We start from the raw sequence: 16,705 nt of genomic DNA, 5'->3' as shown, positions 1-16,705 counted from the left end.
CTTCTTCTGTTAAGCTGTTCCTGAAGAGTCCTCCCTATAGGTGGGGTGGGGGAGGGGGGATCAAATCTGGGTCCTTGAACTTGATGTGTGCTTTACAGGGTGTGCTTCCACCTAGCCCTGGTAGTTTTTTGTTTGTTTTTGTTTTTCCTGATAGTTTTGTCTGGACTCACTCAAGTAACTGTATTCAGTTGGCAGGTCGCCTGGGTTTGCATTTGTCCCACATGGTTTGTGGTTCAGCTCAAGTGACTGGAACAACTGAGGTGTCTGGACCTCTTTCTCCATGGAGTCTCTCATTACCAGATCTCATATCCTCTGTGTCAGTCAGCTACAGCTGTGTAAGAAGTGACTCTAAAAGTAAATGGCTTAAAACAACAGAAATTCACCATACATCTCTAGGTTAACTGCATGCTGGCTCTGCTGCTTTTTCCTGGCCATATTCATGAGGTTGCACTCCAGTGTAGGTTTGACTGGTGTGAAAAAAAAATTCTGATGAATAAATGTGGAGGTCTGTCTCATTTTATTAAAGGATTCATACATTGGGAACATCCCTTCTAGCAAGTAGAGGGGCTCTGCTGGTCCTTTCACAAAGGGAAGGGTTTTATACTCTAGAAAAAAAAAAAAAGAAAGTGGGGGGTGGAACAAGATTATTAGCAAAAGAAAGAAAGGTTACTTCAGGTCAAGTAAACTTTGAGGGCAAAGCAGTAGGGAGCCTCATTCTGTAGATTGTCTCACTATTGCTGACTGAAGACCTCCAGATTGACTGGTTTAAAACTCAGCTTTTAGGTGAGGTTAGAACTTCATCAGTGCTGACTGGGAGGGTGGGGGGGGGGGGAGCTGGGTGGTGGCACACCTAGTTGAGCCCATAGGTTACCATGCACAAGGACACTGGTTCAAGGGCAGGGTCCCCACCTGTTGAGGGAAATAGCGGTTTCATAAGTGGGGAATAAGTGCTTCATGTGTCTCTGTCACCCTCTGTATTCTTCCTTTCTCAAGTTCTCTGTCTTATCAAATAAATAAATAAATAAATAAATAAATAAATATTTTTAAAAATATGTCCAAAAAGATGCCCCCCGCCTCCCACACACACACAAAAATTCACTAGGTTAAGCATTTAGTCTTGGTGGGGTCCAGCACAACCAACTTCATATGGATTTTATTATTATTATTATTTTAATACTGGGCTGGAGGTATAAGAAAGCCTCACTCCTCACTCACTTGTTTGGCTGTCTGGAGAAAAGACAGTAACCACTTCCTCAGTTAACCACTTCTTCTCAACACAATCTCCCATTATGAGTGAGCTACTCAATCTATCTTGATGCCAGTGTCAAGGCAGCACCCAGCAATAGCAGTTGGAGAGCTACAAGACCTGGAAAAATAAGTCTAAGCTAGAGAATGCACACAGTGTCATTTCTGCTGTGTTGTACTGTTCAAATAATATCACAGAACCAGAGAAATAGATTGTTCATCCCTGAATAAGAGGATCTGGCAAACATCATGCCCATGCTTTTCTTTGTTCCATGAGCACAATTAAAGATGTGAATTACAGATTGTATGTTCTACTGAATTTTAGGATGGATAAAAAATTTCCTTATTAAATCAATTGTTTTTTTTTTCCACTCAAAAATATGGCAAGGTGATCCTGATACAACTCATTTTATAAGTAGTTAGATAGCATTCCATTTTGTGATTATACTATGGTTTAACTAAATATTTTCAACTGATAGACACAAATAGTTTTCACTTATTTTTTTCAAGTAATTTTACAATAAGGTCTTTATTAAAATTTTCCTTGTATACTTCTTCAAGAGTTTCCTTATAATAGATTATTGCAGTGGGTTTGGTATATTAAAAATAGTTTTAGCTGCATCCCATAAAGATCTTTGGTTCATAATCCCAGAGGGATAAAGAATAGGGAAACTTCCAATGGAGGAGATGCAATACGGAACTTTGGTGGTGAGAATTGTACCTCTCTTACCCCACCATCTTGTTGATCATTATTAAATAATTAATAAAAACAGTTTTAGCACTCATGTGACAATTGTCTTTAATAGTATTTAGCCAATAGAACAGAAAAAATAAAAGATAAAAAAAAACTGAGCTATATTGCCAAATGTCTCTTCTAAGAACCTTTAGCAAGAGCATGTGAAAGTGTCCCTGTTCCTTATGCTTATCAATTATTTCCAGTTTGTTAAACAAAAGTACCTTACTGATGTTTTAACTTTTTTCACAAAGTTATTGCTTTTTCCCTCCTCCCATTGTATGAACTGTCTATGTCATTTTATATATTTTTCTTTTTTTTTTGTCTCATATGTTTGTTGGAATTCTGGCCTATTTAGAATATTATTCTTCTCTTGTATTTGTTGCTAGGACTCTGCCAGTACTTAGTGTTTCCATATCTGTCGATATTTTCCTTCTTTGTTTTTGCTTAGGAGACATTATCACTGATTACATATACCTATATATTATTTATTTTAATTTCAATACAGGAGAGAGACTACAGTAGTGGTCAGCTCTGATTTATGAGGGTGCTGAGGCTTGAAGGTGGGGCCTCAGAGCCTGGCATGAAAGACTTTTGCATAACTATCACACTATCTTCCCAGCTCTAAAAATATCTATTCTCTTCAGTATAGTTAAAAAAAATAAAAACTCTGGGGACTGCAAGAAGGCTCACCTGGGTGGGTGGTTGCTTTGTCATGCACGTGGCCCCCTTCTAGGCCAGTTCTTGCCACAGCACACTGGGGAAAACTTTGGTGCTGTCTCCATCTACCATTCATTCTCTCTCCCTGCCCACTTTATTTTTAACTAAAACAAGCAAACAAACAAAACATCCCAGAGCATGTAAGCACTTGCAGTGACAAAGAAAAAAAATCGTAGCTCTAAAGTTTATTTTTATTGATGGTTTCACAACCTTTTTTTTCCCTCTCCATTTTGTTTAGTTACATGTTCCAAAGCCTTTGTGACAGATCTATCCTTTTCACAATCAAGTACAAAAATAAGGATGCATAGAGGTATGTTAATTTGGTTTATATTAAATAGCTAGCTGTGAAGAAAGCAGGCTGAGTTAAGGCACATAACAAACACACAACCCTCTGGACATGACAATCTTTTAGAAAAAAAAGGGGAAAGTTAAATATTACTATATCACTTTCCAGTAGTATTAACTATTGGCTTTATACTTCCTTCTTTATATTTGTTAATACTATGTGCTATTAGGAGGATATTGGTTAATAAGTATATTCAGTTTGGGACTGGGAGATAGCTCAGGCCTAAAGTATTGTTTTACCAAGCGTGAGACCCTGGTTGTGTACAAGCCCCAGCACTAAATGGGCACATAGTGGGTGTTATCAGGACTGGTGCTGTGGTACCTCTCCTCTCCGTTTCTCCTACCCACTACCCCATCCCACCTCCACTTTTGAAAAATAAAGATATGAAAGCAGTGGTATCTATTTCATATGCATAAGGGGCCAGCCTGCATAAACATTTTAAGCTTCTTCACCTAATACATGTATTTATTTATATTATTATCATTTCCCCCCTAGAGCACTACTCATCTCTGGTTGATGGTGGTACAAGAAATTGAACCTGGGGTTTTGGAGCCTCAGGCATGGGAGTCTTTGCTCAACCATTATGTCATCTCCCCCACCTGCACCTCATACTTGTAAACCTTGGAATTTCTTTAAACTCAGGGGAAAATTGTTAGGTATAGCCTGAAAAATTCTCTGAAACAAAACAAACATGATCTATCAACTGTTAGTTTTCTATATGCCTATTGTCTAAGTAATGTAAAGATGGTGCACATTGTTTCCTCACAGGAAGATTGCCAAAATTATTAGTATAATTTCTTTGGAGAAAGGGGGAGAAAATGCTTCCCTGACGTCTGGATAAAATTTAAATGAAAATGAATGTGATTTGAGTGTTAGTATTCATGGCTGCTCATTCTTCTCTGTTAATTTACATTTATATTCTTAATGTCTAGGTTGAGCCTAGGGAAATTTAAAACTCAATTTCATTAATGCTGTAACTTCCATAGGACTCTGAATATGCACAGAAGTTCCTCGATTGTGGAGTTATTGGATGAGAACATAGCAGCTAAGCATAATTGCTGAGCGGTTATGATAGTTAAACATGTATTGCCAATTTTGATTTTCAAAATTCCACTGAGCCTAAATCTGGTGTACAAAAAGTTTCAAAACCATGAAGCTAATATAGTAATGAATTTTAACATCTTTAAAATGAAAGCATTACCTCTCTGAGATATTTCCCATCTTTGATTAATTCTGATCTGAACTAGATCGTATTTCATATTTGCAGTTGTTACACTGGCATGCATGATATCTGTGATTACTGCATAAGGAGATTTGCAAGTTCAGCTGACTAGAGTTAGGGTTTTTTTTTTCCAGTTAGTTGTTTTTGTTACAGATATGATCTCTTTTCCCAGCTGACAAAGGTACTATTAATAGGAATTGATGATCCAAACAATAATGTTCTCCCCCCTGCGTCTCAGATAGATATACCTTTATTTTTCTTCATTATAAGCTATGGATACATATACTTTAAAACAATATTTTTAATTATGCATGTGAAGTAGGGGTCTTTAAAAAGAAAATCCCTGAAAATCCCATAAGTCCTGGACATAAGTAACACTTTAATTTAACCCTTATCTTAATACTCACTTTGATTATGTAGAGTAGACTACTCACTAAATAACTGAGTTGTGTCTTAGAATCATATCCACTGTTGAGAGGTTCTACAGCTCTAAGACTTCAGCCTTTTAAACCTCTTGAAACTCTTGTACATGACAACTTTGGCTTAAAAACTCATTGTCTTCCTGACCTCTTTCATAACATGCAGCTGAATTCCTTCTTATAAATGTCAATTAACTCGCAACAATAGAAAGGTAACAGTAAAAGGAAGGAAGAGACTAGGAAGAGGAGGGGAAGTTGTATGACTGTAGAGTGGTTACTAACTTCCTGCTTCCAGCCATACCTAAGACTACATTCTTGACAATGTACCATGGAAATATCCTCTTCTAAGGGGAAAATAGCAAATGCTGAGACAGAGAAAGGGGGAAAAGTACATGTGCAGGAAGTTTAAAAAAGTTTTCCCAGTGATACAGAGAGGAAAAAAAGTGGGGCCAGGCAGTGACATACCCAATAGAGCGCACACATTATCATGCACTAGGTTTGGGTTCAAGATGCTGGTCCCCATCTACAGAGGACATGGAGGAGTTCCAGGACCTGTGGAGCACTGCTGTAGGTTATTCTCTCCCTCTCTCTCACTCTCTCTCTGTCTTCTCCTCACTCTCCCCTAATTTTTCTATATCTCTATCAGAAAAAGAAAAAAAAAAGCTTCCCCACCTGCAGGGGAGTCGCTTCACAGGCGGTGAAGCAGGTCTGCTGGTGTCTATCTTTCTCTCCTCCTCTCTGTCTTCCCCTCCTCTCTCCATTTCTCTTTCTCCTATCCAACGACAATGACATAAAGAACAACAACAATAATAACTACAACAATAAAACAATAAGGGCAACAAAAGGGAATATATATATATATATTTTTTTTTTTTAAAAAAAAGGCTATTGAATGGTGGAGTCATGCAGACACCAAGCTCCAGTGATGACCCTGGTTCCAAAAAAAAAAGGTAAAAAGTTCTATGACTAAATTGTTTTCATACAGGAATAATTGTCTATTTCTGTCATATTTTTTAAAAATTGCACCAGAGTCTTAATACTTTTCTGTTCTTTGTTTCTCAAGTTAGAGCCAAGGGTAAAATTATTCAGACAAATGTCTCTTTAACAACTTCCTAGCAATAACAAGGAGACTCAGAGATTTATTTGATTTAAAGCATTATGATCTTCTTAGTGTGCCATTCTGTAAGATATTCTAAGTATAATTGAAATGAATTACTTTGAAAGTTGACTTAACTTCTTGATAATTTTGAAAATTATGTATTTTAGCAAGAAATAAACACATGATATGCATTCAGCTGGGAATCTGGTTAGGTACTTGATTTTTTATTGTTCCAACTGAAAATTACCTATAAACACTCATTGAAGATTTAGTCCCCCAGCATGGTTAAGTGATGCTATCTTCCAAGTATAGGTATTAAGGACTGGCATCCATGATAATCCCAAAAGACACAATCATAAATGTCATCCACAGTCCTGAATAAGGAGAACAGTAAAGATCAAATCCCCTAACTTAAAAATTTCATCCCTCCAAAAAAAGATTAAAAGAAAAGAGAAAAATTAACAACAAACCTCACAATCCTGAATGATCAAAACCCCAATGCTGAAACCCTGAAAGCTAAATTCTCCAAATCAAGGTTTGGCTTTTATTTGCTTTCAAAAGCCATCCTTTGTCAGATAACAATGTCAACAAGGACAACAAAAATGTCACGAGATCAGCTCCATTCTGAGCCAGACACTTGCTGCTATATAAGTTCCTCCTATGTTACAAAACACATTAAATTGGTTAGGGATTTAAATGTTGAAGAAGAAATACTTCTTATACTCACCACTAAGTCTAACACAGAACAACTAGTGCATACTTCACTTTAGACAATGGATGATACTTGAAAATTGTACCTGCTGTTTTTGCTTTAAAATTTTGTATATGTGTCTGAGAGAAAGAGAGAAAGAACTACTCAACTCTGTACATAGGTGCTGTAGGGATAGAATCTTAGACATCATGCAGCATGTCCTATCCTCTACCACTGGATTATCCCCTTCCCAAACCTGTTCTCATTGTTTTATTTTATCAACTCTGCAGAATTCATGATCTCATTACATCGGGAAAATTCAAGAAATTATTCACTACTTCTTAAAATGTGGCACCCATGGAGGGAAATCAAGGTCTCCTGTGTATCTTTTATAACTGAGTCTACTGTTCCCAGTGTCTTTATTCTTTTCATTTTATAGGGAGGACTATACAGACAGAATGGAGACAGTTCTGCACTGCTCCATCGTCCATAGAGCTTCTCAGAGAAAGCTATGATGCTCCCATATTGCACCTGTGCTCTACCGAAGGTCTCTCCCTCATACAGTAAGACATACACTAAGCAGTTTGAGCTACATCTAGGCCTCATATTCACTCTTTCTCTTATATATTACTGGGAAAAGTGAAACACTAGACAAAAATGTTAATGGATAAGTTCTAACTTTACAGAAGGAAAAATTTAATTGAATCTCAAAACCATAATGACAGATTTGGAATTAAGTGCAATCCCTGCTTCTGAAAGTTAATTTCAAGGTATTGCTAATAACACTTGTATTTTCTATTTAACCCAATGCATTTGGCAGAAAATTCAAATAAGTGGGTTTGCCATAAAATATGGCAACAATATAAATTCCAGATTAAAATTGTGTCATTTGCCTGCATTAGCATTCCTTCCAGCTAATGAAATCCCATGAGCTTTTAATGAATCAAAGTTGCATGTGCCAGAAAAAGCTACTGGCTATTGACTGGCTAAAAAATAGTTATGTGGCTGGTGAAGTAGCTCACTTAGGAAGGTGCCTTCCCTGCCACCTGTGCAACACATGTTCAAACTCACCCTCACCGCATTTTGGTGCTGTTCTGTCCTTTCTCTCCCCAAATCTTACTGCCTCTGTTACTTTCTTCCTATATAAATAAAATGTCTGCCTAGCGTAGTGACTCCTTAGTGATGACAACATGCACAATAGGAGAACTAAGTGGTTACCAGGGGTTAGAGGTTGGGATTGGGGTGAACACAGAACCTTAGTGGGGGTGTAGTCACTTACACACATCATGTGTGAGTATGAAAATACAATTGAAACCTGATAATTTAATAAAACAGTGCTAACTCACCAATAAAAAAGGAACTATGTACATCATAGCATAACACACCTACACTATGGTTGCTTTGTCCCATCACCACTGTTGTTCCCACTAAATCTGTGAGTACATGCACAGCACAGAATATGAGAAAATGTAATAGAGAATGCACATTCTGGTTATATCTTATCACAGAAGAATTTCTCAAAGAGAAACACCATAGCAAAAATCAGTGTGAACAAGCTCATTTGGGAGAACCATGTCCTAAAACAAATAATAATAAGCAAGTATAATTTCCAATGCAAATTTTCAAAATATAGCTAATGATATCAAAAGTCAGTCAGCTCTGTGGCCAGCTCTTGTGTTGCTCATGATAGACTCTTGCAATATGTATTTTTCATATGTTGTTTTTTTTCAGGGGTGGGGCATTTTTTAAAATTCTTTTAGTTCCTTTTGACTATTTACAATTGCCAATGGTATGTTTTACATTTCACTATATTATGCAGTCTATATTGCATCATTACTTAATATATAAATTGCATAAAGGCTTTTGAAAGAATTCAAATTTACTTTATGCATTTTTTCTAATTTGATTACTAGAAAGTACCTAATCCCAGTTTAGATTATTTGTATAAACATTACCCATGCATATATAAATGCTGACACTTCTTTACTAAATTAAGTATATCTGCAGTTTTGAATGATAATATTTTCCATGATTTTCATTGTATTCTGTAAAGTAACTAACCTATGAAATGTTCTGTCATGGATTTGAATGCTTCTTAAACAAATATGTTTGAAAGTTATGAAGGATAGACTGGGGTTTTTAGTGTTGAGCTTAATGTAGTACATATGCAGGGTCATTTTAAATGATTTTTACAAAGAACAAAAATGGTGGCATAATGCTTCCCGACTATATTACAAGACTATCATAATCAAAATTGCTTAGTACTGGAATAAAAACAGATACACAGACCAGTGGGATGCAATTGAAGGCCCAGAAATAAACCCCACACCTGTGCACGACTAATTTCTGACAAGGGGAACACAGAATATCAAATGGATAAGGGAGACTCTTCTTTAAATGGTGTTGAGAAACCTGGTTTGAAACTTGCAGAAAAACAAAATTGTGGTGGCTCGGTGGTAGCACAGCAGGTTAAGTGCACATGGCACGAAGCACAAGGACCAGTGTAAGAATCCAGGCTCCCCACCTGCAAGGGGGTCACTTCACAAGCGGTAAAGCAGGTCTGCAGGTGTCTAACTTTATTTCCCCCTCTCTCTCATCCCCTCCTCTCTCAATTTCTCTCTATCCTATCCAACAACAACAACAGCAATAACAACAATAACAATAATAACAACAAAGGCAACAAAATGGGAAAAATTGCCCTCCAAGAGCAGTGGATTTGTAGTGCAGGCACTGAGGCCCAGCAATAACCCTGGAGGGAAAAAAATGTACCACCACATGCACAAAAGTCAACTACAATGGATCAAATACAAATATATTAGACCAAAAACATCTAATACACAGAAGAAAACACTGGCAGGACACTCCATGGTCTATGCTTCAGAAATATCTTTGAAGATTCAAGTGTAATGGTAAGGCTGACAAAACAAAAAGACACTTTACTGACTGGTAGAAGATTGAAGTTTTTATACACTATGCATCTATAAAAATCTCAAAAAACTAAAGGACAGCTTCATTAAAATTGGGGAACAGGTATGAATATAATCTAAACTCTTCACCAAAGAAGATATCCAGATGGCCATCAGCCATGAAAAGATGCTCATTCATTGGTTGTTAGAGAAGTGTAAATAGAGATAACAGTGAGGTACCACTTCACATCTGTGAGAATGTCCTACATTAGAAAGGACAAAAACACTGAGTGTTGAAGAGGATATAGGAGGAAAGGAACCCTTTTACACAGTGGGTTTCCATCAACAGTAAATTCCATCAAGAGTTCAGCTCTTGTGGATAATAGTCTGGAGATATTTTAGAATTTAGAAATGTGTCCATTTTATGATATGGCAACTCCTCTCCTAGAAAAAATAAAAATGCCTACTCTAAGAGATTTACATACACAATGTTCCTAGAAGCTTTAGTTGTAATACAAACTTGAAAGTCACCCAGATACCTAAGGATATATGGTTGGTAAAGAAAGAATGACTTGTTCTTTCAAAAGCTTAGACCAAGGAGGAAAGAAGCAACCAGTGGCATTATTGTATAAGACACAGCTATATATAAATAATATCAAAGGCCATAAATTATGATATAGCAAATCCTAACAATGGGATCTTCAAAGTTAACAAAATTGCCAAATAATTTGGTTATATCAATAACTATCTGTTGCCTTCTTAAACCCCAAGACAGCAGGAACCTCCCACTTCTTCTATAAAGTCCATACATCTCCCAGTCCTGGAACCTTTAGAGTGAGGCTCACTTTCCTACATGCATCTCTCAATTCATACCAAATGATACTGCATCTGCTGATTCCAACCTAATCAATGCAACCAAAAGCACCTCGGCATGCTTCACTTCAGAATGTGTCCAGAGACATCAGGTTTGGATGTCAACCCTTCAGCCTCATTACTCAGGTGAGACTTTTACATTCTCATAGGACTCCTTAATTCCATTTCAGCTGGTTCACTTCCTAACAGAGCCCCAAAACCTAGATATAGACCAGGTCCCATGAGGTAGGGCATATGTTCACATGTATCCATAAGTTAGGGCAAAATATATACCTGAAAGCAAAAATGCACAGTAGTCTGCAGAGAGTCAATAAATGAAGAAAGCAAGTAGAAAGACATAAAAAGACACCATAAAGGACCTAATGAAATAGTTTCTACTTAGACCTAGATATCCTCCTCACCTACTTCCTATTACACTTCCCTCAGTCACTCCAAAACTAAATTTATTAAAGTAAGGTCTGCAAAAGCTGAATAAAAGCAAAAGTCTGGCATACTTTAATGATGACTCTTTAGTCATTATCAGGCCACCCCATTATCTGGGGCCCTAGTCAGGGAGTCCTGGAATTCCCACACAGACATGATAGCCCTAGACCTCGAATAGATCCTTCTGTCCATTGTCACTGGTCATCTCCATCAGGAAGAACACAATAGACCCCTTTGTGGGCCCCCAGAGGACCTTGCCCTCAAAGTGGATCAACAATGGTAGAGAATGTTCCATGCTCCCAAGGGAGGCTGGATAACATACTCTATGTTACACCTGAGGAAGATGGATCCTGAAATAGGGGAAGCTCGGAATGTTCCTACTCAAGACCACAGAATGTGAGCTCAGACCTACAGGAATGCAGAGGTTTCATATGCTCCTAAGCTGATAAAGGGCCCCAGGTCAAATCAATGGGGTCTACAGTCAATAAAATTTATATACCTTTCCCATATTTGGGAACTATTCTCTTCCCTGATCAAACTTTCTAGCCCTTTTTCTATCCATGACATCATCTTCCCAGACAATAACTCAGGTTCACCTGCATATCAGAGGTCAGGCTCAGGAAAAAACTACTATAGTCAGGGGCCCTTTGGGATATAACTAAAATAGGCCAACTAGCTATCTTCAAAACAGAGACCCCAAATCATCATCTGCAACATTCCAGCCTTTAAGTTCATGATTAGTCAACAATTTGTTTGGCTTTATATGTTAACTATTTTTTTCAGCCACCAGGTTCCAGATGCTGGCATGATGCCAACCAGACTTCCCTGGACAGACGACCCCACCAATATGTCCTGGAGCCCCACTTCCCCAGAGCCCTTCCCCACTAGGGAAAGAGAGAGGTAGGCTAGGAATATGGATCGACCTATCAATGCCCATGTTCAGCGGGAAAGCAATTACAGAAGCCAGACCTTCAACCTTCTGCATCCCACAATGACCTTGGGTCCATACACCAATAGGAAACATTGCTTTGGGCTTGCTATTTACTAACAATGCAGAACTGATTGAGGTAATGATAGCAATATAAGTATTCACAGAGGATAACCCTTCTTAATCTGGTAATAAAAAGCAAACCATGGACAGCTTCTATGCTATAAGATACAAGGGATGTAAGATGCAAAAATAAAATAAAAGAAAGATCCGACAAAAACATATTCTAAACGTGAAATGTGGGAAGCTCTAATGTCGGGCTAGCGTCACAGGAGAGAGAGAGATGACCCAGGAACCAAGCTTGTGGCGGCAGGACAATTCAAATCTTTATTCATGCGAACTCCCCAGAGGCGGGCAGGAGCACACCTGCTTAAGCTACTTGGCGCCAACAGCCAATGGCAATGGCCTGCAACAGCCTCTTGGTCTACAAGCCCGCCCTCCTTCAGGTTGGGACATGGAAGAGCCAAGACAGAAAGGGAAGTGGCTTGACAATACCATACATGGCTAGGAGAGGGGTGGAGAAAGGTGGGAGGGGCTGTAATGGTAGCTGCCCCCCCCAGCAACTGTTGCTAGGGTCCAGAGGGCAGAAAGAAGACAGATCAAAGGAATGGAATGGGTGGGGATCTCCCAGGTAAAACAATGATTATGCAGATAGGCCATAGCATCAGGAATACAGGGTGGAACAGGGGGAGCTGGCTTAATGCTTTGTGAGGCTCCTCACAATTTCCCAACTCTCTAAAACTTAAGAGGGAAAAGAGTCACAACAAAGAGTGAACCATGAATAAACATGACTCCATCCCATGTGTGCATATCTGAGATTACTAAAGGGGAAAGGGTGAGGATAGTGGGAGAAAGGAGCTCAGTATCCTCTGATGGAGGGAGGTGGCACATTGATGGTGAGTGAGGTGTGCTGACATATCTTGGGGAGATGTGAAATTGTACTCCTCTTTTTGGCCAAAAAAGTTTGTAAAACATTTCCTCAATAAAATAATATTAAAAAATAAACACGTTTAGATCGCTGTCAGAGTTCTTGGGTGAAGGCTGTCAAAATATATAATTTTCCAGCTATAAAAAATAAAAAATTCAAGAATATGAGAGCTTTTAAGGTGGGTGGTGAGGAATGGGATAGGAGTTTCTAGTGGTGGGAATTGTGTGGAATTATACCCCTCTTATCCTATGGTCTTGTCAATATCTCCATTTTATAAATAAAAAAATAAAGAGTGGAATTGAAGCAAAAAATAAATAAGTCAGATAATTCTAATGTATAGTGTAGAAACTATAGTTAACAGGACTATAATGTATGTTTGAGAGTTGCTAAAAGTGTAATTCTTGGGAGTCGGGCTGTAGTGCAGCGGGCTAAGCGCAGGTGGCACAAAGCACAAGGACCGGCATAAGGATCCCGGTTCGAACCCTGGCTCCCCACCTGCAGGGGAGTCGCTTCACAGGCGGTGAAGCAGGTCTGCAGATGTCTATCTTTCTCTCCTCCTCTCTGTCTTCCCCTCCCTCTCTCCATTTCTCTCTGTCCTATCCAACAACGACAACAACAATAATAACTACAACAATAAAACAACAAGGGCAACACAAGGGAATAAATAAAAAAATAAATTAATTAAATAAATAAATAAAAGAATCACAGAAAAAAAGTGTAATTCTTGAAAATTACCATCACTAGATTAATTTTTAACACCATACACGAACAGTAATTCAAAATGGACAAAAGACTTGTATAGAAAACTTGACACCATAATACACATTGAAGAATCATACAGTCTTCAGGGGAGATAGCATAATGGTTATGCAAAGAATCTCTCATGCCTGAAGGTCCAAAGTCCCAGGTTCAATCCCCTGCAACACCACAAGCCAGAGTAGAGCAGTTCACTGTAAAAAGAAAGGAAGGAAGGGAGGAAGGGAAGAAAGAAGGGAGGAAGGGAGGGAGGAGTCATAGACAATATGCTCTTTGGCAGAAGTCTTAGAGATACTTGAATGGATTTTATACCAATGGCAAGAGAAACTAAAGCAAAGGTTTAAAATGAGACTCTCAAGCTGAAAATCTGCATAGTAAAGAAAACTATCATCAAAATTGATTCACAACTTACTGAAGAAGAGAAGATATCTGAACATTATATATCAGACTAGAGAGTGTTATCCAAAATATGCAGATAATTATTACAACTTAACAAAAACATAAAACAACCCAACTAAAAAATAGGTAGAGGATTTTATTAGATATTTAACCAAAGAAAACGTGAAAAGGTGTTCCTCAGAGTGTACTAGTGGGGTAATACAAATCAAAACCACAATGATATGTCTCACATCTGTGAGAATGACTTATGACCGAAAAACAAACAAACAAAGAAACACGCAAAACAAGAAGCAGATATTTTCTAGAATATGGAGAAAAGAAAACCCTCTATATTATTAGTGGGAATGTAAACTGATGGTGCAGCTACTATGGAAAAAAATTAGCATACAAATACCATATGATCGAGGTATTTTTTTTCTGGGTACTTGTTTGAAGAAAACAAAACACAAATTTGAGATTATACATATAATCTTATATTTATTGAAGCATTATTTCCAATAGCCATGCTATGAAAATAATTTGTTTCCATTTGTAGATGATTTAGACAATAAAGATGTGGTGTGTGTGTGTGTGTGTGTGTGTATGCAGGAATATAAACACAACAGAATATTAATCAACTACAGAAATATGAAATATTGCCACTTGCAGTGACATGAATGAACCTTGAGGTTAATCAAAATAAGTCAGACAAGCAAGAAGAACATTATTTTACTCTTTCATGGAATATAAAGAATCAAAGCAAGAAAACAAGCAAAATAAAAAGAGATATAAGTAACACAATAGATTAGTGGTTATTAGAAAAGAAGGGGACCAGGGTGGGTAAAGTTAGTTAAGGGGATCAAATGTAACATGGTGGATGGAAATTAGACATTGAGTGGTGATTATGATAGAGTATGTACAGGTGCTAAAGCATAACTCTATGTCAGAAACAAATAATATTGTTATTATATAATAGCATGTTACTTCAATGACAACTTTTTTTACTTTATATAATTTTTATTTATAAAATGGAAATATTGACAAGACCATAGGATAAGAGGGGTACACTTCTATACAGTTCCCACCACCAGAATTTCATATCCCATCCCCTCCGTTGATAAATTTCCTATTCTTTATCCCTCTGGGAGTGTGCACCCAGGATCATTATGGGGCCCAGAAGGTGGAAGGTCTGGCTTTTGTAATTGATTTTCTGCTGAATTACGGGCACTGGCAGGTCGATCCATACTCCCAGCCTGTCTCTCTCTTTCCCTAGTGTGGCAGGGCTCTGTAGAGGCAGAGCTCCAGGACACATTGGTGGGGTCATCTTCTCAGGGAAGTCAGGTTGGCATCATGGTAGCATCTGAAACCTGGTGGCTGAAAAAGAATTAAGATATAAAGCAGCCTGGAAAGTTCCTAGCCATGACCACAGAATGCGAGCTCAGACCTACAGGGAAGCAGAGGTTACATAGGCTCCTGTGCTGAATATGGGCCCCAGATCAAAATGATGGGGTTTACAGTTAACAATATTTATACAGTTTTCCCGTATTTGGGAGCTACTATTTTCCCTTACCCAGCTTTCTAGTCCTTTTTACAACTATGACACCATCTCTTTAGACAATAACCTGGGTCCACCTACTTATCAAATGTCAGGCTCGGGCAAAAACAAGTAAAGTCATGGGCCCCTTGGAATATACCTAAAATAGACCTACTAGCTTTTTCCAAAATGGAGACCCCAAAGCTTCATTTGCAATATTCTTGCCTTTAGGTTCATGATTAGTCAACAATGAAAACCTTTTTATGTCCTTAGCTGCTAGGGAAATACTTCAGCTGATAGAGCACAGGATTTATACCCATTCTCCCTACCAAATGGTTTAAAATATGTTGATTGATCGGAAAGAGACAGAAAGAAGTTGAGAGAGGAAGGATAGATATGGAGAGAGAAAAAAGATACCTATAGCACTGCTTCACCACCCATGAAGCTTCCCCTTTGTAGCTGGAGACCAAAGTCTTGAACCTAGGTCTTTGCAGATTGTAACAGCTGCATCATCACCCAGCTCCCCTATTTAATGATTTAATTCCTAACATGGCAAAAGTGCTCTGGCTTTCTCTCTCTCTGTGAAATAAAAAAATAAATATGAAATGAATCTTATAAATAAGTAAAATATTTTATTGTATGAATTAATAAATAATTAAAATAAGGTCTGTAAAATATATTTCTAAAGTATGTTATTAAAGAACATGGAGGGAAAATAAAGAAAAAAATTCCAAAACATTTTTCCTACACTATGTTCTGTTGTTCTTAAAAATGGTTATGATTGCATTTATAATAATATTTGAGATTATACAATCACATATATGATTTCCAATCCTTGACAGTTATGTTGAATAAATTTATGTACTGAATTTGTCAACCAGAAGATACTGAGAACCTTGGTGAAAACATTTTACTTCGAATGGTAAAGTTATATTCTTATCTCAGATAGTTTACTAATAGGAGACAAAGAAACAAATGGAGACAATTGGTGAATGTACTCTAGATGTCTGGAGAAGCAATAGCAAGTGGTAATTGGCTTTGACCTTAGTCTTACAAAGGTCTGTTTCATCCTAGCTTCCAGATATAACTGTCTTCTATCCTTGAAAATAAAGCATCTATAAGGTGATTAAGCTTTTGAAAATTGAATAGTGGTAAACTGACTAGAAAATCTGTAGATGTAGTGATGGAATGGGTTAGATAATGGTAAAGTCATACTTCAAGGACAAGTAAAGTTTTAAAAGTGGAAAAGAAGTCCTGGCTAATGATCACTCCCATAGATATATCACCTTTCCTCAACAAACCCAAAGCATAATGATGAACACCTTTCCCTCCAAGGAACTTTTCAGAGGAAATTTCCCTGGCCTTGGGAGAGAACAAAGATTTTGCTTCATGAATGGAAGAGGAAGGTTGCTTATTATGAAATAGATTGGTTGAAAGCATTACA

The sequence above is a fragment of the Erinaceus europaeus genome, chromosome X (assembly GCF_950295315.1).
Source record: "Erinaceus europaeus chromosome X, mEriEur2.1, whole genome shotgun sequence".
Lineage (NCBI taxonomy): Eukaryota > Metazoa > Chordata > Mammalia > Eulipotyphla > Erinaceidae > Erinaceus > Erinaceus europaeus.
The sequence above is the reverse complement of the archived record's forward strand: the minus strand, read 5'-3'. Positions refer to the sequence as shown.